General features: G+C 42.7%; 1 protein-coding gene across 6 annotated transcripts in view; it reads left to right on the forward strand.

Annotated features, from left to right (window-relative positions):
• The first annotated feature begins 307 nt into the window (after positions 1-307).
• Positions 308-21,318, forward strand: part of GRM3 (glutamate metabotropic receptor 3) — a 117,458-nt gene continuing 96,447 nt past the window's right edge. For 3 of the 6 annotated variants that reach the window (XM_063323569.1, XM_063323568.1, XM_063323567.1), the window contains exon 1: positions 308-1,093. The gene's annotated coding sequence lies outside the window, so the exon portion shown is untranslated. Of the gene's footprint in view, positions 1,094-1,597; positions 1,921-21,318 lie in introns of those variants that run through there. The other 3 variants (XM_063323571.1, XM_063323570.1, XM_063323572.1) reach the window with 2 other exon arrangements.

Below are 21,318 nucleotides of genomic sequence, written 5' to 3' on the forward strand. Positions count from 1 at the left end.
AAGATGTAGAGCAGAAGCAAATTTATCAAGCCAGCTGGCGGAGAGAAGGCAGGAGGACGGTGATACAACACCCTGAACTGCCTCGGCTCTCCCGTCTGCTCTCAGTCCCCCCTGCCCGCTCCCGGCTTTTTGAGGATGCGACAAGTCGCAGTGCCAGAGCGCAGCATCCTCGGAGAGGCGTCCCCCCCCCACCGGCCCCGTCCAATCAGGGCGCTGGGGGAGGGATGCTCGGGGCAGGGATGCAGGGTTGCCAGGCGACAGCAGCGTCCCCGTGTCCCGTCCCCCCGGCTCCCCGCTTCTCCCTCCCTCCGTGTCCTCCCCCCGGGACCGGGCTGCGCTCCTGCCCGCGCTGCCGGCGCAGTTAAACAGCCGCGGGGAGCTCCGCGGCGCGCAGCCCCGCAGCGTGGGGGACAGGGCTCCCTGCCACAGCCCCGCTCCCGGCCGTGCCAGGAGCAAATAGCCAGGCTTCAAAGTTAGAAGTAGAAACGCTGTAAACGAATAAAACGGTAGGAATTAAGCCTGAGCCAGCCCCGCCGCGCAGCGCCGGCTGCGGAGCCGCCGCAAGCCCCGAGTGCCGGGCGAGGCAGCCTGCAAATGCCAGCCGGCTCCTCGTCTGCAACTCTAGGTCGCCTCCCAATTTAAAGCTTTGCACCAATCCCCTTTGCCCGGAAAGGAGAGGAAATCTAGAAAGATGCCAGGCTGCGAGAGGGGACCCCAATTAACAGCGCTGGTACCAGGCGCTGCCTGGCCAAGGAGAGCCAAAGTTGCTCAGAGGAAAGGGAAGCGGGTGCTCCAGAGGAGAAGGGAAGGGAAAGGGATCATTGTTTGGTGATCGCAGTCTCTCCCTCCCGTTGCCCCCTTCTCCTCCTCCTCCTTCCCAGCATTACCACTGACCGCTTAGGAGGCCTTGACGAGTTTCCATCGGGATCCGATCCAAGGTTGGGGGGGAAAAAGCGTGATTGTTCCTAGAGGAAGCAGCTCAAACAAGTTTGGGGGGTGAGACTCCCCTGTGGATGTTTAAGGAGCATATCGGGAGGCCCGCGATGCCCGGGAGCCGCTGGAGACCCTCGCTGGGACCCACCTTCATTGCACGGTAAGGAGCTGGGCACTGGTATCCCGAGCCCTGGTCCCTGCATCCCACATCCCGGTCTCTGCATCCTACGTCTCGGGTGTGTGCATCCCGGTCCTCCCATCCCTGCATCCCGCATCCTAGTCCTCTCATCCCGGTCCTCGCATCCCACACCCTGCAGCCTTGATCCCTGCATCCCGGGTCCCTGCAAGCCCGCACACCCCCGCCCCCCCGATCCTGCCCTCCCGACGAGCTGCAGCCGCTGCCCGGGGGATTGCGGGTTCTGAAGCCCGGGAAAAAGTTTGCAGTGGGGTTTTGGACGGCAGTCAGGGGCCAGGAGATGTGGCGCGGGGGGGCGAAAGGGCTGTCAAACCTGCGGAGCGCAGGTAGGGTGCAGGAAGACCCCTGTAGTCCACAGCTGGGGGGGCGGGGTGGGAGAGGGGCAGAAAGGGGCTGGCTCGCCCAAGGCAAAGCATCTGCGTCCAGATGTTGCCCAGAGGTTCCTGCTCCCGCAGAGGCAGCTTTGGGGTTGAAGGGAGGAGATCTTGAGCTCATCTTCCTATACCCTTCCTTAAGGTGGGCTGAAAAGTGCCAAGCCAGCAGCTGGGAGAGCCGTGCTGGGTACCCAGCACATCTCCCTGGATCTGCTGCTGGGAGAGAGGGGGAGAGAGGCAGGGAACCTGAAGGGAACTGGAAGTGCTTTGCTCCTCCTGAGGTATCTCCCCTGCAGGGACCTGGCTCACTCCAGGATCCTAAAACCGGAACGCTTCACAAAGAAAGGAGAAATTAACAGGGATGATAGAGCCAATGTAAACTCTCCCTCTTATATGCCTGTATATCTATCTGTCCATGTGAGTATGCATCCAGCTGTATAGGGATATATATATATATATGTGCTTCTAGAGTTGTCTGTGCCTATGTATGTGCCTTGCCTGTGTTCCTGTGTCTCTGGGTGTGTATGTGTGTAGATCTATGCTTGCCTTGGCTCGGATGCATATAGATGTATTATATGTATAGATTTGTAGGGATGTGTTTTCATTCCTAGACAGTGTTTATCTAACTCTGTGTGGACCTAGAGGTGTTTGGGTACATACGTTTCATCTGTGTGTGTGCCAGGCACACGGACCTGCTGAGATACACATGTGGGTGTGAGAAAGTGTATCTCTATGCAAGGTGTACGCAGGATTTGGTGTGGGGGGGCGGGTGTTGTATTTGGGGGGCTTTTACCCCCCAGGTTATCATAGTGTTTCCATGGATCATTTTATGCATACATCCCTGTATTTCATCAATCTTGATAAAAACCAAGCAGTTCTTGAATAACTAGCCATCTTATCAGTACTGCATTGAGCTAAGGATTAGCTGCTAGTTTGTGAGTTCTTTGGCATTTTCTCGGTTTATGCCACCTGCTGAAGATGATTTTAGCTCATTTTTAAAATAATTAATTCAGCTTTAAAAAAATCTCTGTCAGAAGACTGTGAAACAGAACCGCCTGGAACACAGACTGGTACCTATTTCAGCTTGCATAAGTATATGTCTCACATTGATTAAATATGCATGAAAACAATTTAAAAAGCACACAACCCACCTGATCAAATACATATTTTAGGAAAATTACTTTTCTTCATTTTCTTCAAATCCATTTAAATCATTATGACTTCTTCTGCTGTTTATGCTGATAAATGCAAGTATTAGAATAAAATTTAACTTCCCCAGTTATATTGGGGGAAATGGCACATTGAGTTACTTTTATTCACACTTAGGGTAACAGAAAAATTGTACTTTTTTAAGGTTCACTTGGAGTGAATTCGGTAACAACCCATGCAAATCCTCCTTAATAAACTGATTAATTGAAGAGCAATGCAAGCTAATTTGTCCTCTGCTAGGATATTTCATACGTCAATTTTTGTGGCTTTTTGCTTGTTGCTTTCTTTTAAAGATTGATGCCGTCCACTGCTACTCTCAATATTTCTGGAGTCCTACATTATATATAAAACATAAAACACACTTCAAAATAGAAAATCCACCTATCGCTTTACTATTCTGTAACTTAAAAACAAGTAAAATGGCATTGTTAGCAAGTACATTAAAATAAGCCTTTCTTCTCAGAGCTGAGATGCTTTTCTATCACTGTTGGTGTTTGTCTGGGTTCCTTGTGCTGATGACCTACTTATAAGCTTCTACAAATAAAGTTTTTAGGCAAATGTTGACACCTTGTCTAAGAGTAAGATTCTAATTTTGTCACTGAAAGAGCGAATCTAAAGCAAGAAGCAGGGGTAAAGTACCTTTCTGGGTTCACTTAATGTTTTTATACTTAATTAAATTGTGACAAAGCAAAGTACTAAATCAGGCTGGAAAGCCCAAAGAGAAGAAATACATTACAAATAGTGGTAACATTCAGTTCGGTGGTCTGCGTTACATAAGTGGAGCTGAATTTGGAAATGAATAAAGCGTAAGGAGGTGCATTTAAAGAAAGAGCTATTTGGATGTTTTCTGCAAACCCAACTCTCCCGTGGAACTGTCCCATAGAACAGAAATTATTCTGAAGCTCACAGAGTCCCATATAGAAAACTATAAGACCTGAATGACCTGGTCCTAATGTCACTTATGTTGGGGTCACGATGTGTTTTTTCCTTTAAACCTGCTGAGCCAAATTCTCTGTTGGTCTACAGGAATTCAGTAGGGTCATGCGAGGTGTGCACTCACCAGGAGTCCGGTTTGGCAGTGTGATTTGAGTATCCAGCCTAAAGCTTTTGCAGGGTATGAGAACATGCCTATGAGGCTGTTGAACTTGCCAACAGTGTCATGCAGAAGGGGCTTCACTCTCTGTTCAGTTTTTAAAAGCTGTTTCCAAAGCCCTATAAATTTTTTATCATGATTTCTGTACCTTGTTTCTTCCGACTTGTTGTACTATGGTTATTGATCAGTTAGTATGACTTTTTCTGGTTGATAAAATGCTAGGCGTACTATCACTGTCAGGATGCCACAGAGCACAGAGGAGTTTGACACACTCCAGGATCAGGCAGCATTACTCTTCCTGTGTGAATATGTATAACTACAGTAAGCTACATAAGCCCTTGTGAAGAAGATCATGTAATATTGACTGGTTTTTTTTTCTGCTTGATGATATAAAACTGACAGCTGGTTTAGAGCTTAGTCAAGAACTTGGTCCAGGTCAGGGAGTTAAAGAGAAGATTGTCTTCTTGCTCTCTACTAGTGTGGAAAATAAGGTTGTGCTTTAATCCCTGAATGTCTTGCATTTGCAATGGAGGGGTGCCCACAGCCAGCGAGAAGGGGTGACCAGAAGGATGATGAGCCACCCTGCCCCTGCACCCAGCGCTGAATCTCCAAAGCACAGCTGTGGTGGACCTGGGCTCCAAAGGTGGCAGGGAAGGAACGTGGTCTTCAGCTGGTACCATCTTCCTAAATCTCTGCCTGTGACAGTTCCTGACTATGAACTTAATAAAGCCAACTTTCACCGTGATAATCTAGCCCTAAACTGGCAGAAAAATCTGGGACACATTTCGTTTTATGAAACTACAGATTGGCTTGAAAATCATGAGTTTATTTTAGTAGTTGGAGCGAAATGACAAGAAACAAAAAAAAAAAAAAAAAAAAAAAGGAAATGCTCCTGGGCACAATGATGTCTGGGTACAGTCTCAGTGCAGTTGTCAGATATTTCCACCGAGACAAAAACACAGTTCATTGTTAGAAGTGTTTTAACTATTACAGATTAGAGTATTTTTTTTCTTTTTTAAGGTAAGCCCTGAATCCAGCACGTGACCTAAATGAATTTCCTGGTTTATCTATTGTCTTATGAGGGTTTTGGACATTTTATTTAAGGGATGTTCAGTTTTTCAAAAATACTGCAAGGAGTATGCTGTCTTTTTTTCTAGCTGTCCTTCTATAGCAATGCAGCAAATTTTCATAGGGGATAAATCATTATGAATCTATTAAAGTCAAAAAGAAGAGAATTTACTAGAGCTATAGCAAATTACACAAAAAAAAAGGCGGTAGAACTATATTGCTTTTATCTCATATTGTCCCTCTCAAATATAAATGATTTAGTTGGAACTATTATCATGCTATTGTTCATAGCTATGCTGAGATTATGGAAGCATTTATGTAGTTAGCAATTGTACTGCTTATATAGGAACATGTGGGCTCCTCATGTAAATCAATAGGTTGTCTCAAAAACCTAAGTAGCAGTGTAGCAGCTTTTCCAAACCTTCTAAGACCCAACTTTTCCACATGCAAAGGCATGGTCTTAACTCCAATTACTGAGGCACTCCTCCTTCAGAGTGCTTTGAAGTCTAGCAAGTGGCTTGACCTTGATAGTATTGATGACCTTGACCTTGAAAGGTCCTTTTCCCAGCACATCCAAAGGGATACAGGATGATGACCAAGTATATGAACTGTATCAGATATGCATCAGACAAGGTGTGTACGGAGGGAATGGCTGATGAACATTTCACGGATGAAATGCAAACTTGGAGCAAACTTTTGGTGGATGCTGTGAGACCTTGAAGTTCTCGATTAAAAAAGTGAATAGAGAAGACAAAAGGTTGTGAAGACAAAAAAGGGTTGAGGAAAATAGATCTGTAGGAGACAAAATTGGAAAAATAAAGAGAAGAAAATAGCTTGATAGGAAAGGAAAGAAAGAGCAGTAAAGACACTCAGACGAGTATTCAGGCTAGAAGAAAAGTAAATGGAATGGTAAGTCAGTTGAGGGATAAAGAGATTGTAAAGCCGGTGAAGGAGATGAAGACGACGCTCTCATGAAAGAGATTAGAAATTATCCTGTGATCCAACTAGCAGGGCAAAAATATTGCACATATTATGGAAGTGGTAAATGCAGAATTTAGCCAGGCAGAGGATTGCATTCAGGCATACTGGCTAAGAAAGGGAACAACATCAGAGATGTAGGAAAGGGTGAGCTAGTAGAGAAAATGTCGGAGAACTGATTTTTTCCATGGTAATTTGAAGTAATAAGAAAGATAAAGAAGCTAGGTGGAGAGGTGGAATGTCAGAGAATTTTAAAGTCAATTGTGACCAAGAATTCTTACCAGGTATCAGCATACAGTGAGCACAAATGACAAATTAAGCATATCCTTGAGAGAAGGAGGGAGGGGAAATTTGTAATCATGCATGGACTTCTGGTAAAATCCAGAGACAGTGCAGTAAAAACAAAGGAGGCAGAAGCAGATTGATGGGGCCTCTTAGGAAGTCAATGGAGAGATTGTAAGATTCCAGAGGAAAACCAAGCAAGCACACACAAGGGAGAATGAAGTCAAAAACTCAGTGGGTGACCACAAAGTCAGCAAATTCATAGGTCAGAACTGTATTAGGAGAATTAGTGTGTTAAAAGGAAGGTATTTGTGGGAAGAGGGATGAATAAGTTAGCTTAGAGTATCTCTTAAGGAATGGGGCATCTAAGAGGAGGGCCACTGAGAAGGGGAGGTAGAGTACGTTGGTGAGAAGAACCAGGACTGCTCTTGAGAAAATGAGGGGTGCTTGAGGAGAGGACAAAGGGGAGGAAAATGAAAGGGTTTGGACTGAGATGAAATTAGAGGAAAAGCACAGAGAAAAGTGGGAAGCAGGGATTGCCAAAAAAAAAGGGGAAAAAAAAAAACAGAGGAGCAGAAGGGGTGGGTGGTATGGGGAAGTCACCTCCCACTGGTACAGAGGAGGAGGCCGTGCCTGGGCTAGCCGGGAGGAAGGAGTTGAAGGCAACCTGAAAACTGTGAAAAACCTTTTTCTTGAAGATGACAGGCTGGTGGAAAACAGAGCAAAAAGAAAGTGTGCAGGAGGTAGTGACCGTGTGCACCCTCAGCTGAGAAATATAGTAAGACTCATATATTAGCTTCCATTCCCATGGAAAGCTCCGCTAATGAGTCCACATTCAGATCAGAGACAATTTCTGTGTTACCGAAGTGTTGCATCTGGAGAGGTTAACATAACTGCATAATCTAGAGCTCTGCAAAGCCTCAGCCTCTCTGGTTTGTGGTGGCTGGTCCTCAAATGCACATGTTGTTAGACTGACTGAGATATTTGCAGTCTGCGAGGGAGGATGCTGCAGGCAATTTACTGAGCCCGAGGTTTGGCAGCACCGGGACTCTTCTCTGGGATTAGGCCCGCAAAGAAGCTGGCTGAGATAAGCGGCCAACAAGGGGCTGCCTGATTGTATGGTGTGACTCCATAAACATCTCCCAGCAGAACTAGCGTGTGGGATGCCAAATCTAGCACTTTGGGACACCAGCGGTTTACAACAGTCACTGAATACTGTGTGGTCAAACCAGTGACCATTATGCCTACCTACAAGTATAGGATAGGACACCATTTGAAAAGGGTTTGAAAATCTTACAAAATATTACAAAATACAAAAACCCCCCTGCGCTGACAGGGGGGTTGGACTAGACGATCTCCAGAGGTCCCTTCCAACCCTATGATTCTATGATTCTATGATTCTATGAATATTGTTTCCTCCCTAAATTCCTAAAATTTATCCCTAAATTTATTCATAAAATTTTTCATCCCTAAAAATCCCTAAACATTGTTTCACCAGTGGTGTAGCTCCCTGCTCCACTGACGTGTAACCGTGGGGCTGAGGTGGTGCAGGAGCTTTCAGGCAACCCCAGTCCTCTGCTATGGGAATAAAGGGATCCTGCAGGCTAGATATACTCTTCCTTCCTGGTGAGGAATGGAGCCCTGTAGAAAGCTAGTCTGTTCAATGAGAGGCTCCTAGACCTTTCTTGGCCTTGCTGGCCTTGGCCATCTGATGTAGGGTATGCATTGCAGTTCTTCACCGTTTTAAAGCTCCCTAGACCCCACACTGGCTCCAGCTTGTATGTACCATGCCTTCCTGATGGGAGACTTGCAGCTGTGCTTGAGTGAACATTTCTACGTGTATGTTTTATAGGAGGTCTTCAGCTGAGCTGGTTTTTGATCTGGTACTTACTGTGTAGCAATTTCTGTATTATTTATAACTATTATGTATTGATATTGTTATTGTTCATTTCATTCACAGTGGTTGCATCATCCAGGAAAGAAATTATTAGGAAAGCACGAGAAGACATTGTTCTGCTAGGGTTAGAAAATATTACATTACATTTGTGATGCTTAGCAGAAATTGGCTGTCCTGCTGTTAGAATCTCATATCCAAAGAGATCTGATAAAAATCAAGAAGTAAATTTTGGGGGTGTTTCCAGAACTCAGAGGATTTTTATTTTTTTTATCACTTATATGTATTTTTTGTGAGAATAGGAGACAGATAAACAGACAAAAGGATGGAGGTAAAGAGAAAGAAAAAGAGGAGGTAAAGGGAAAGAAAAAGATATTGTGCAGTAAGACACATAGGATACAGTGCTGAAGTGCTAATATTGTTTGATTACTTGGATTGGCTCACATGGCTAAGAAATGACAAAAATTATCTTTATCTGCAAGAACATTTAAAAATTGGTAATTTATGCAAAAATATAATTGGTTTTGCCATGCCAAGGGAGTTTTCAAAAAGCCTCATTATAATTTTTGATGAGATTATGTATTTAATTGAATGTTGAGTGTCACCAGTTGAGAATATGGCCAGAGACTTTCTGGCTTTTTGTCATAGATTTTTAATGGCATTTTTACTAATGTTCAGTTAGTCAGAAAGACGTCTTCACTGTATGTCAACTGACACCAAGTTTGGTTCCATTGTAAAATATTCCAGATATTTCAGTATACAACAGATGAAATATCTTGATTTTACCCTACAGCAGATATATTTTGCCAGTATTTAACTCTTTTCCTTGTAAAAAGCAGGGGGAAAAAACAGCCACATAGGACATCAATGTAGTAATATTGGACTTAACTTTAGCAAAACTGTGTGAAGAGGATACCTTACAATGATGGTCTGTGCAGTATGTTATGTGCATAGACAGCAATAAGGGTCTGCTTTTTGTCATTATGAAATACATGTCCACAAAAATGCTACCACAGAACGACTTTTTACGAGAAAATTTACGAGGTTTGTAGGAATCCTCTTAGCATTTTTTTTCCAAACACTATAGGAACACACTAAAGTACGCTTGTCAAATCTACCTTGCAACTGTTTCCAGTGTATTCCCTTGGGCTACCTTAATTGCGTTTGCTCGCTTTCTTCCTTGCAGCCACCAGGGCTTTAGAAGAGCCTGACGATAACAGACAATGAGATCAACAGACAATGCATTTTCTTAAAAAGGTGCAAGGCCATCCTACCTGGGACTGAGGTACTCCACAAGAAGGCCATCCACAAGATGGTAGGGTTCACCCATCCACAAGAAGGGCCGGAAGGAGGATCCGGGGAACTACAGGCCAGTCAGTCTGACCTCGGTGCCTGGGAAGGTCATGGAACAGATCCTCCTCAGTGCCATTACACGGCACATGCAGGAGAACAGGGTGATCAGGCCCAGTCAGCATGGGTTTGTGAAGGGCAGGTCATGCCTATCAAACCTAATATCCTTCTATGATAAGGCGACCCGCTTAGTGGATGAGGGAAAAGCTGTGGATGTTATCTACTTGGATTTTTGCAAAGCTTTTGACACTGTTTCCCACAGCATTCTCCTGGAGAAACTGGCTGCTCATGGCCTGGACAGGTGTACTCTTCGCTGGGTAAAAAACTGGCTGGATGGCCGTGCCCAGAGAGTGGTGGTAAATGGAGTTAAATCCAGTTGGTGTCCAGTCACAAGTGGTGTCCCCCAGGGTTCGGTGCTGGGGCCGGTTCTCTTTAATATCTTTATCAATGATCTGGATGAAGGGATTGAATGCACCCTCAGTAAGTTCGCAGATGACACTAAACTGGGCGGGCGTGTTGATCTGCTTGAGGGTAGGTTAGCTCTGCAGAGGGATCTGGACAGGCTGGACCGATGGGCTGTGACCAATGGCATGAGGTTCAACAAGGCCAAGTGCCGGGTCCTGCACTTGGGACACAACAACCCCATGCAGCGCTACAGGATTGGGGCAGAATGGCTTGAAAGCAGCTCGACAGAAAAGGACTTGGGAGTGTTGGTTGACAGCCGGCTGAATATGAGCCAGCAGTGTGCCCAGGTGGCCAAGAAGGCCAACAGCATCCTAGCCTGTATCAGGAATAGTGTGGTGAGCTGGACTAGGGAAGTGATCATCCCCCTGTACTCGGCACTGGTGAGGCCCCACCTCGAGTACTGCGTTCAGTTTTGGGCCCCTCGCTACAAGAGGGACATTGAGGTGTTGGAGCGTGTCCAGAGAAGGGCTACAAAGCTGGTGAGGGGCCTGGAGGACAAACCTTATGAAGAACGACTGAGGGAGCTGGGGTTGTTTAGCCTGGAGAAGAGGAGGCTGAGGGGAGACCTTATCACCCTCTACAACTACCTGAAAGGAGGTTGTAGAGAGATGGGGGCTGACCTCTTCTCCCTGGTGACAAGCGATAGGACGAGGGGAAACGGGTTCAAGTTACGTCAGGGGAGGTTTAGATTAGATATTAGGAGACATTTTTTCACTGAAAGGGTTATTAAACATTGGAATAGGCTGCCCAGGGAGGTGGTGGATTCACCATCCCTGGAGATGTTTAAAAAAAGGGTAGATGGGGCACTGAGGGACATGGTTTAGAAGTGGCTCTTGTCAGGGTAGGCTAAAGGTTGGACTCGATGATCTTAAAGGTCCCTTCCAACCTCAACAATTCTATGATTCTATGATTCTATACTCGGCTGAGTTCTCAGGCTAGTCTTTGCTCTCAAAAGTTGAGAAAAGGGTAGCAATTGTCTGTGTGGGAATGGTGGATCAACACTGAAGTCTGTTGAAGACCACAACTCTCAAAGCATCCAGCACACGCTTCTTTATCTTACCATTATTACAGGATACATTTACCTTGAAAAAGAATATTTTCTTCATAAACAAGAAGTAAGCTGTCTGCCTCAGGGTCTTGAAAGCAGAACAAAAACAAGTGCTGTTCCAGCAAAAGCAACATGTAGTCCATGCCCTTTTTCATCCATTCACTTGTCAATGTGCCTGTCAATAAGGATGCATTTACATATGGCCAATCCCACAGTCGATTCATTAAGATGATTTTATGAGTGAAAAGGAAGATGACCTAATGGGGTAGCTCCAGGAATATAAATGAAGTGAGATAACTTTCAGAGAATAATAATTTTGCTTTCTGAAGTGGACTTTAAGTCTCCAAGAAGAGAATAGTCCTGCTTAAAACAACCTTTTCTTCTTCACTCAGAAGTGATCTCCGATTAATTGTGCAGTTTAGCTGAACTTTGCTTTCCTTGGTATCCTAGGAGAAAAGCTCTGACAGACTGGGAATTTTAACTTGTTTGTAATGTAAACTCAGTATACTGGTGGTGCTTTTTAACACTCCAGAAACTGTTTGGGAGAAAAAGAAATAAATAAAAAAGCTTTGATCCTCTAAGCAAACAAAGAGGGGAGAAGGAGGTTAAGAGAACCATCATTTGTGAAAGGCAGAGAAGGAAAATGTGGGAAAGGTGTCTTTATTTTAACAGTTTCAGTGACTATTTGAAAGACTATTGGAAATATCAGGCACTTCAACAGCACTAGAGCCCTCTAATGAGTAGGGAAAGATTGATTTCTTTTCATTGTTTCATTGACATTTTCAATGGTTCTAAGGACTTTGAATTTCTCAATGATAGCAGTCGATATGACCAAGATTTTTCCCAGAAGCTGATTATCCAGGACAAAGCTTAGAGATTAATGTTACTGCCTTGACTATCAAGCTCAGATAAGCATATTCCTAGTGGCATTAGTCAGTATGAGAAAAGAAGGAAGACTCTAGTCTGGAAGTAACGCCAGCTCCTGGGAGCTGGGAGATGACTTGAAGCCCACGTTTCTTGATCAAAGGGTGAAACGTAAATTGAAGCATTGCCAGATGTAGCAGCAGAGAGATGTGTGACACAGCAACGCCCTGGTGCCTGCTTATTTGTGAGAGATGTTCCTGCTCCATAAAATGTCACTGATTCAGGTATTTCGGCCAGTAGGTAAGAAGGTGGAGCCAAGACTCCACATACTCCTTTCAACCTGCCTCTCTGTTCCACATTTGACAGTTTTAAGGAAGGAAGCAGACAAATAAGTCCATTTAGGCCTAGATACCTTAAATCAATGTCCACAGAGCAGTTGCAGAGAATAATGGGGTTTCTTAGTCCCTGTGATTTCCTGGCAAGGGCACAAGGTCCCAATTAGAACTTATCCTGAATGGGTGCAGTATCCATTAGGATAGAAATGGATAGAAAGAGGCCTTTTTGATGTAATCTTCTTCATTTTCAGATTGTATACAGCGTTCCATTTTCCTGCATGCAGCATTTATAGTTCCACAGATAATGACACCCGTATGGACTTCATCTGATCCATCTCCCCCTCCAAAGATGACGTAAACTCTAATCTCTAAATCTTTATTAACTAATATTTGTTGAATGATTCCCTTAAAATCTGCAACAACAGTTTTCACAGCCTCCTGCAACAGCACATGCCTGTGCTTCATTGTTCTTATAGACAGAAGATCTCCAAAAGTTTAACTAAATCCCACTTTTTGCAGCCAAGCTTATCACTCTTGTCCTCTCTGCTATTGAAATTAGAAGCAATTTAGTACTTTCCTTTTCATTCCAGCATTTTATATAGCAAAGGGATTGGATTTTTGCTTTTTAACATTCATTTACGTAATGTTCCCCCCAGTCACCTCCTCTTGACTCAATGAAATAACTGCTTTTCTTTTAGCCGTGTGCTTTTTTCAGAATCTTGTTATTCTTGCTGTTTTCCTTTGGACCTTCTCCAGTTGCCCATTTGGACCCATACCCAAAAGATAAGTACAGCTGATGAATGGCTTGACTTCATTTGTCATGAATACAACTTTCCTCAAAGAAATCCTTTGTGCTAGTTCTTTGTTCTATTCTCCAAGCTTCACTCCAAACCAGCATTTTGCCGAAAGAGCCCTCAGGAGCCTCACAGGACCACAGTGATGTCCTTGTCCCGTCACCTTCCAATTTGCTACATTTTTTTCTTGACTGCTTCTGGTCATTTTTAGTTCACAAATACATATGACTGCAACCAAACAATTGCATTCCTCGAATCCACATTCACATATCAGAAGAAAAATTCTTAGGTAGTTTGAACAACGTGTTACTTTGTCTTTGCCAGAGGGGTCTATACGGGCAATGGCTTCTGTTGGTTCGGTGATTACTAAACAGAGGGATGCTTAATTGCGGCATTGTCTAGCATATATCATGTGTAGCATGAAACATGTTTAGCATGTTTAGCACGAAGTGATCATCATGTTCACTAACTTCAGCTAGCAGCCTGATTGTCCACAAGTCAGAGAAGAGCTCCCTGGGAGCGTTTGTAGAGGGGAAGCCTCCAGGCCAACTCCAAGCGTAAAGTATAGCAGTGAATATTGCGGACCTGAGCGATGGATACAAACATGGGATCAGTATTCATTTGGGTACTCCAGCTATAGGCCTATGAAAAGGCAGAAGCGGCTCATGCTTTCAGGATCATAACTACAGAGCAATGCGGCAGGAAGTCTCAGATGAGAAGTTCGACTTTGCTGCTGGCAAACCCACACAGAGTTCATCTACATTAAGCCTGATGAATGTGGCATTAGGAAAGAATCCAGAACTTCATGCCCCCGGGACACACTTTCTGCCTCTCTTGTTTAATTTCTGTTATTAAGACTCAAACTTTTCCCCGGCCAGCCTAGAACGTCTGGCTATCTGTGCCTTAGCCTATCTGGCAAGGGCACGGATAACAGCAGAGGGGTGCTGATGGAGCTGCCACAGCTACTTGCCCCAAAGGCTCCTTATAGACCCTTTGAAGCTGTTATGTTCATGTATATGAGAGTAATAGTTACTATCGACCCCGAAAGCCTTAGAAAGGAAGAAAAAAATAAAAGGCATTCACTCAAGTATCTGCAGTAATTCATGGATCACCTTAGCATTAGAACCAAAAAAAAAAAAGTTCCCTTTAGCCTTCAAACTAATCAACATGATGTTTTAATATATCTCAGTGACTTAAAACACATCCAGTCCATCTCGTTAGTTCCTGACCATTAACTTCCAAGCATTCAATTCCCACTGAACAGGTAAGCAGCTGCTCTGAAGATCTGACTGGGGCAACTCTATCAGAGTACAAACCACCATTATACACGAGAGTAGTCCCCTTCCTCCACCCTCTGCCTAACCTGGTCAGACCAGGACTTCTAAATAAACACTACTTGGATGCACTGAGAGAAGGGGAAGGTTGGTCTCCATGTAAGAGAGAACTTTTTTACAGTCTGGGGGTACATTCTGAAAATCAGTGCGATGCAGCTTGGTGTTTTTTCCCCCCACTAGTAATACACAGATTCAGAGTTTAGCAATCCCAAATGCTCCTCTGATATGTTGTCTCTTGAACCTAGATCATGCCAAGTAAGTTAAGTATCTAAGATACGCAGTCCGATCATGGTCAGCAGAGCCCAGCATTGTAATGCTACTTTTTAACGATTAACAGTCTGTTTCGAAGGCCTTAAAAAACACCTTCTGTGTAAAAGGTCATCCAGGGTTAATCAACAGGAGTCACCTCAGCTCTATTTTAGTGCTACAAGTTTTTTGCAACGCTTTTTTTTAAAGCATCAAGTGGTAGGTGCTCTAGCTTGTCCCATTTTTGTCCTTTCCCATTTATAACAGTTTCCATGCCAATGATTACAATGTAACACTAATATGAGTAGTTTCAAAAATAAAAGCACATTTGGAATCATGGTGTTTATCTTTAGAGAGTAAGAGCTGCAAGAATGAATGGATCAAGAGGGATTAAACACTAGGCTAATTGTTCATTAGGCAACCTAAGACTGATTAAGTGCGCTAATCCATTTAATATTTTTTCTATTTGTTGCCATTATTATCCCTGCCAAAATTCTTCTGCATGTATTAATTTACCTATGTTTATTTATTAATAAAGGAATTCACTTGAAATGCAGGTCTTGAATCCTATAGTTCTTTCTTAACCAAAACTTCCATGACAGCAGTAGCAGAAGGACTTCAAGGTGTGACTGGAACTCTCTGTACTGCTCGTTTCCTAAAATAAAACTTAAACTCTTTCGATAAGGTTAATGTGAATGTATTCTCCATCTGTATTGATTCCAGATACTCTCCGTGTTTAGTTAAGAGATATTATTCTGGAAAATTATGCATAGTTCTATGTAATGTCCAAGGAAAGTGGTCTTGATCGCACCTGACCCAAAAAAATTGTTCTAAAATTGATTGCTGACTGCTGACTACTATTATGTATTAATTTTTACATTATTTTGATGCGTAATTGACTTTCTGTTTTGCCAGATAAGTAGAGGACAGAGAATTATTGATAGCTAACTTGATTATCATGTCTTCCAAGTTCCAAAAAGCAATGATTTTTTCAGATCAACTACACTTTAATATTGCCAGACTCTGGCTCCCAAAATAACACTTGGAGGAAAGTAGATTTACCATAAAATTATTCACATAGGTGTTACAACAAGTATGGGAAGATGAGCAACAGGCCCAGCAGCAGTTCAGCAAAAATGGATCTAAGGCTACAGAAAGTCAGAAGCAGAGCATGATTCAACACCATGGTATTACATTGTTGTGGAAAAGGGAAATTTCCTACTGGGATTAATAAACAGAAATATTGTCTGCAAGACATGGAATGCCAACTCAACACTAGTAGGGACACATTTGTAGTATGGTGCCCAGTTTTGAGCATTATGTTTTAAGAAGAAATATAAATCATTAAGAGTCCAGAGAATATAATAAAAAAGAATTAGAGGTCTGAAAAAAATGGTTTTATCACAGGTAAGTAACAGGCTTAGATTGTCACCTCAAGAAGACTAGACCTCAGGAAAAGCTTTTAATGGTAAGGGGAGTGAAGCAACAGAATAAACTGCTGGGAAGTCTAGGAAGTTCCTATCACCACCGGTGTTTAAAAACAAGCTAGCCAAGGCATGAGTTAGATAGACACAGGTTAAGTTGATCCTGATTTGGGTAATAGCAAAGGAAGATCAAGATCTTTCAGGGTCCCTTCCAATCCTCTTCCTCTCTAAGTGACCTGAACATCACTCAGGGTTCCTACTCTAGGATCTTACAGCATGACACTCTGTATTGCAAGCATCTACCTCCCTAGGAGGCAGAATAGACTTCTGCCAGCACTTTCACTGCTCCCTCTGTGAGGTGAAGCAGAGGCAGCAAGAGAAGAGAACAACATGCCTCTTCTGGGGAAGAGGGGAAAAAATGGACAAACTTCAGGAGCAAATAAGGTTGCCTTGCAGGAGAGAGCTAAGTTCTGCCATGCAGAGGCTGAGCATGCATGTATGCAGGGAGGGAACACATGACAAGTCTCTGCTTAATTCATGCACAGGCTCATTATGAGTCTCTATTCAGCTCCTGCTCTACCCGAGGAGCAGCAGCACGATAGCAAAATAGTCTGTCGTGTAAAGACCATTAGCATTCCTGCCTCTTATTGTAGGGACTGTGCAGAAGTGTATGTGCCTACAAAAACCAACATCAAATGAGCTCTGATATTAGGGCAACAGAGAAGAAAGAAAGGAAGGAACAGCACAACTTGCACTGTCAACTTTAAAGTCTACTTTGCGTGTTCATAGGCTTTGATACCCTCAAGTGTAGGCAATACGCTATATAAGGTTATAAAGTAATGTATGTTTTTGGAATATTTGCATAAGGAAATGAATGCAGTAAATCTATTGACGTCGTCAATGCAGAACTACTGTAACTCTAATGCTTTCTGCACTGCAGTAATGATTATGAAACTAGTAGGTATTTTGTGTTATTAACTCAAGGCGTCATCTTTAATAAATACTCATAAAACACATTGGCAAAAGCATAAACTGTAGAAATATGAGTAGGAAATTTGTGGCATGTTCCCTATTATAGACAAATTGTTAATACTGTTACCTGGTAATTATTTGATCAAAAGTATACTTAAGGAAAACCTGAAATAACTGGGAGATTTCAGTTGTTAGAAATAAGGGCCCTATCTTCATGTTAATTACTGAAGCAGGGTTAGAGTATATTTTAATAAAAGCGTGAGACAGTATTGAAATTCAAATAACTCCTTGGAGGTTTTATGGCTCATACAAAATGCAAAGAAATTCAGAAAGAAGATTTTTCAAAATTAATAACTTTCTTAAAGAGAGATAAATAATTATATGTTGTCTTCTAAAAGGACATTAAGTTTTGTCGTGAGTTTGCGAAAAAAATGTATTATTCATATTATTGATGGAAAAGATATTTAGCCTAAATTACGCTCTCTCCTTTCTACCCTGAAATTTTTCTTCCATTCAAAAACTACTGTATCTTTCATCATTCAAGGCCCCTCTGTATTGACCCTGGAGAATACTGAAATACTCCTTTTATCCATCCTAAATCAGGTGAACAATAAATAGGTATTGATTTGTCGTACAGTATAAATAGTTCACGAATATATAAAAATTTAATTCAGGATTCTGTGGGTCAAGTCCTAGACTGTGATAAATTAGCAACAAAGTCAATGGAGCCGCCCCATGTTGCACCAACTGGTAATGCTGTTCAATTTGTCAGGTGTACTGCACTTCAATCATTTAATACCTTCCAGAGATCAATAAGATCTGCAGTTTCAGGTTTTCAAATGTCAGCCTGCTTGCTTCCCGTATGCTTACTCAAACAGTAGAGAGGACTTTGCAGTAAAATCCTTGCCTTGCAATAAAGCGTTACCTTTGGGCACGCTCACTAGCCCGTCTAATTGAGACTTGGTACTGAACTCTTGACTCTGAGCTTGGTCGTCACTGTTGGGAAGCTGCTGAGGAGTTGATGGCATGAGAACATGAGTCATGAACACGTTATCCCAGTCCCCCCAACTCGAGTAAACTGGTGTAACTGTAGTGTTAGAAGCTCCAAGGACAGAGACAGCTTGTAAATATGGTAAATATGGGGGTTGTGCAACATATATAAGGCTGTAAGTGACAATAGAAGGTCATTCAGTTTAACTCCTGCCCCAAAGCAGAGTCAGGATTACTGTGTCATTTCTGAAAAAAAGTTTGATTATGTTTTTCTTGAAAATTTCTGATGGCGGAAACTCCATGGCTTTCCCAAGCAGCAGGTCCCAGTGCCACGTTACCTTTATGATCTGAACATTTTCCCTAATAACAAGCATAAACACCTCTTTTTGCTGTTGTGTTCATTTCTGCTTTAGTTAACAACTGCAGTCAAAGTTCTCCTTTCATCCCAATTAATTTCTCACGTCCTGAACCTGCTGCAGCTTTGCTTACAATCTGGTCTGGAACCTGAGACTGTTGATGTGATCTGGAAAACTGTGAGCCTCAGGCTAGTCTGGCTGTGATTTCTCTAGTCTTCTGAAAGTGGCCCACCTCTCAGTCTGAGACAGCTTCCAGTCTGGTGAACTGGCCATCAATCCATGAAACATTTATTGCCACTGGAAAGGCTCAAAATAATGCTTGTGGAAGAACTACAGTCATAAGATTGTTGGGTTTTTGTTTTGGTTTTTTTTTCTAATTTGTCACCTATTACAGGGACATTCTGTTATGGGTTTTAACATAAGAAATAGAAACCAAGACATGTTTTAGACTCTTTGTGCAATTAGTGTGGTGTGTTCCAAGGGAAAGTATCTCTTTCTGGTTTTTGGCACAATCTCATCAGTTGGATAATGTTTCCTTTATAAGTTGTAGCACCAAATAATCTTATGGTCCTTAATGAGATGATAAACTTCAGCCCATGCACTGAGTGTTTTTCAAATGTCACTGAGTTCTTTTTGCATGATGGTTCCAACTAATGATTAACATGATTCATTGTCATCTCTTATGCTCATTAAGGAAAATATTTAGATTCTATTAGAGTAAAGGACTCAGTGTTTGGTGAAGGAAATAATACTGATTTGGAAAGAAAATAGAGTGTAAGTAAAAGAAAAAGCTATTACTGGTGAAAAGGGATTAATGAAAAAGGTATTGAGAATGGCAGAAATGTCTATTTTTCTCTGATAATTTTTTGTCTATCAGTGGACTATTCTGCTATGATCAGTAAAACCTCCCAGGCTGACTCAGATGGTTTAAAAGCCACTGTGCTTCCTAAAATGATTATTGGAAAGAAAACTGATCAGTTCAAAACCTTTTCTGAGTAAACAGTTAACAGGTAGCACTTCATCCTCCTTTTCCATTGTTCTTCGCTAGGGCTTGGTCTTCTCTAGCAAAGCTACTTCGAGGCAAGCAGCCTTGGCCAGCCCTCAGGCTGGTGGGCATTTCTTCACTGAGGAGACTCACTACAGTATTTTCCTGGCCCACGCTCAGGTGCCAGGGCCTCTTCGTTTCCCTTCTGCTGGGAGGGAGGGAAGGATCTTTGCACTGTCTGGTGGCCAGAGATATGCGCACACTTTACAGAGCCTGTTGTCCTCGTTGCTGGCTGTCAGACGTGCTCTAGGACCTGAAGATCTTCCTCTGCCTAATCCTCCTATTTCTCTGCTGAAACCTAGGCACACAGATTAATGACATCCTTCAGATGCTTACAAGGCACTTTTCTCCGCAAAATTTTCTAGGAGACTCCAGACTATGGACAGACTGTCTACTAAGTTCCTTTCAGTCTCCTGCACCTTCAGGAGCTGGTCCTCTCTAGCTTCTAACACCCATGCTGACCTTTTCAGAGTGACAGCAGAGAAGAATACCTGAAATTCCAAAACAGGCTGATTTCCTCAGCTCAGACACATTCTTCTGGAGTGAAACTACAATGTGCTGGAGGACCTTTGGGCCTATAGAGAGTACAATATGATCTGGATCTGTGCCTGGCACGTAAGCAGTTGTCTCCTCGCTCTTGCCCACAAGCCTCCCGCTGTCTGTAGAGCTGGGAACCTTGTGCCCTGAGCCCTTGGGGTCGTGTGTGACTCCGGCCCAACCAAGTGTGTGAAGAGCAACTGCAAAGGCTCAGTTGATTGCACAACTATGCTAATTGCTTTGCCTTTAGGTCTAAGCTTCATATCTTTTAGTCTCCCTGTGAACTCTTTGCAGTTAACCAAATAGTTGCATTTCATAAAAACTTTTTCTAAGCCGGCAAGTAATCCTTCCCCCTTCAAATGAAATAAATGTATTTATTTTGAATCTTTCTGTTTGTAATTAATACCAACAGTGAAGGTAATATGTAATTTGCGTCACATCCTTCACGAAGACCAAAACTGCCTTGACTCCCACTGAGACATCTGGAACAACAGTCTTTCCACTGCCCCTTTCTGTGAGATAATGTTCCTTTCACCAGATCAGGAGGAGTGTGTGGACTTCTTGGTGGAAAAAATAGGGAATATCTGTTATGATCTGTTGCACTTTTCACCACCTCTGTGGCTACCTAGGAACTGAGTCTTCTTTTGGTGATTTTGTTACACAACTTCATTCTTTGTTCAAATCAAGGAAAAGAGTGGGATTTATCCCAGCAGACATAGCGGGAAGACAGAGACAACCACAGTGTGGAGGTCTACATCTTTAGAAAACTGTATTTCATGATAAAAAGAAAAATAACACTTTTAAGGAGTGATTCATGAGACCTATTTTAGACATCTAATACAAGAAGAAAGCAATCATGTCCAAAAAATTACTATTTTTTCCCCTATAAACTGACTATAAAGGGACTTTTCACTAACCTGATCACATGTAGGAAGATATAATCTGGCTTTTTGATTAAAAGAATCTCACCTAAATGTCCAGGGTAGGACTCCAGCAGACCAGGCTTAGTTTTATCTGTGTTTCTTGCATGATTGAAATTTTAGTCATAATTTTACTCAGAGCCTGGTCTGTGACTGACCTCGAACAAAATGCCACGTCAGCAACCAAGGAAAACCTGGTGCTGCTGTTTTTTCCTCTGGTCTTTGCCAGATTGTCCTCCTTCATTTATTTACATAAGACTCTGCATCTCTTTGAAAAAAGAAATCTCTCTGCAACACAAGATCCTCAGTAGGAGGAAGACAAAGTGTGTCTGAGACCCTACCATACCACCTTTAGTATTCAGAGATAAGTTTATCTTGCAAAGAGAATTTTCTCCCTCAGAATTCAGAGTTTGCCTTTCCACTGAGATTTAACTTTTTTACCACACACATAAGCAACAACTTACTTAAGCTGATGGGGAATTTTTGGCACCTGAAACTTTTAGAGACACAAAGTTTTTAAAAAACTTGTCATCAAAGGAAGTTACCAAGAGGATCACTATATATATGGATTGTTATAACTATGCTTCCCTGAGCGCACACTGATGACTTCT

This window comes from Chroicocephalus ridibundus, chromosome 1 (genome assembly GCF_963924245.1).
Source record: "Chroicocephalus ridibundus chromosome 1, bChrRid1.1, whole genome shotgun sequence".
Classification (NCBI taxonomy): domain Eukaryota; kingdom Metazoa; phylum Chordata; class Aves; order Charadriiformes; family Laridae; genus Chroicocephalus; species Chroicocephalus ridibundus.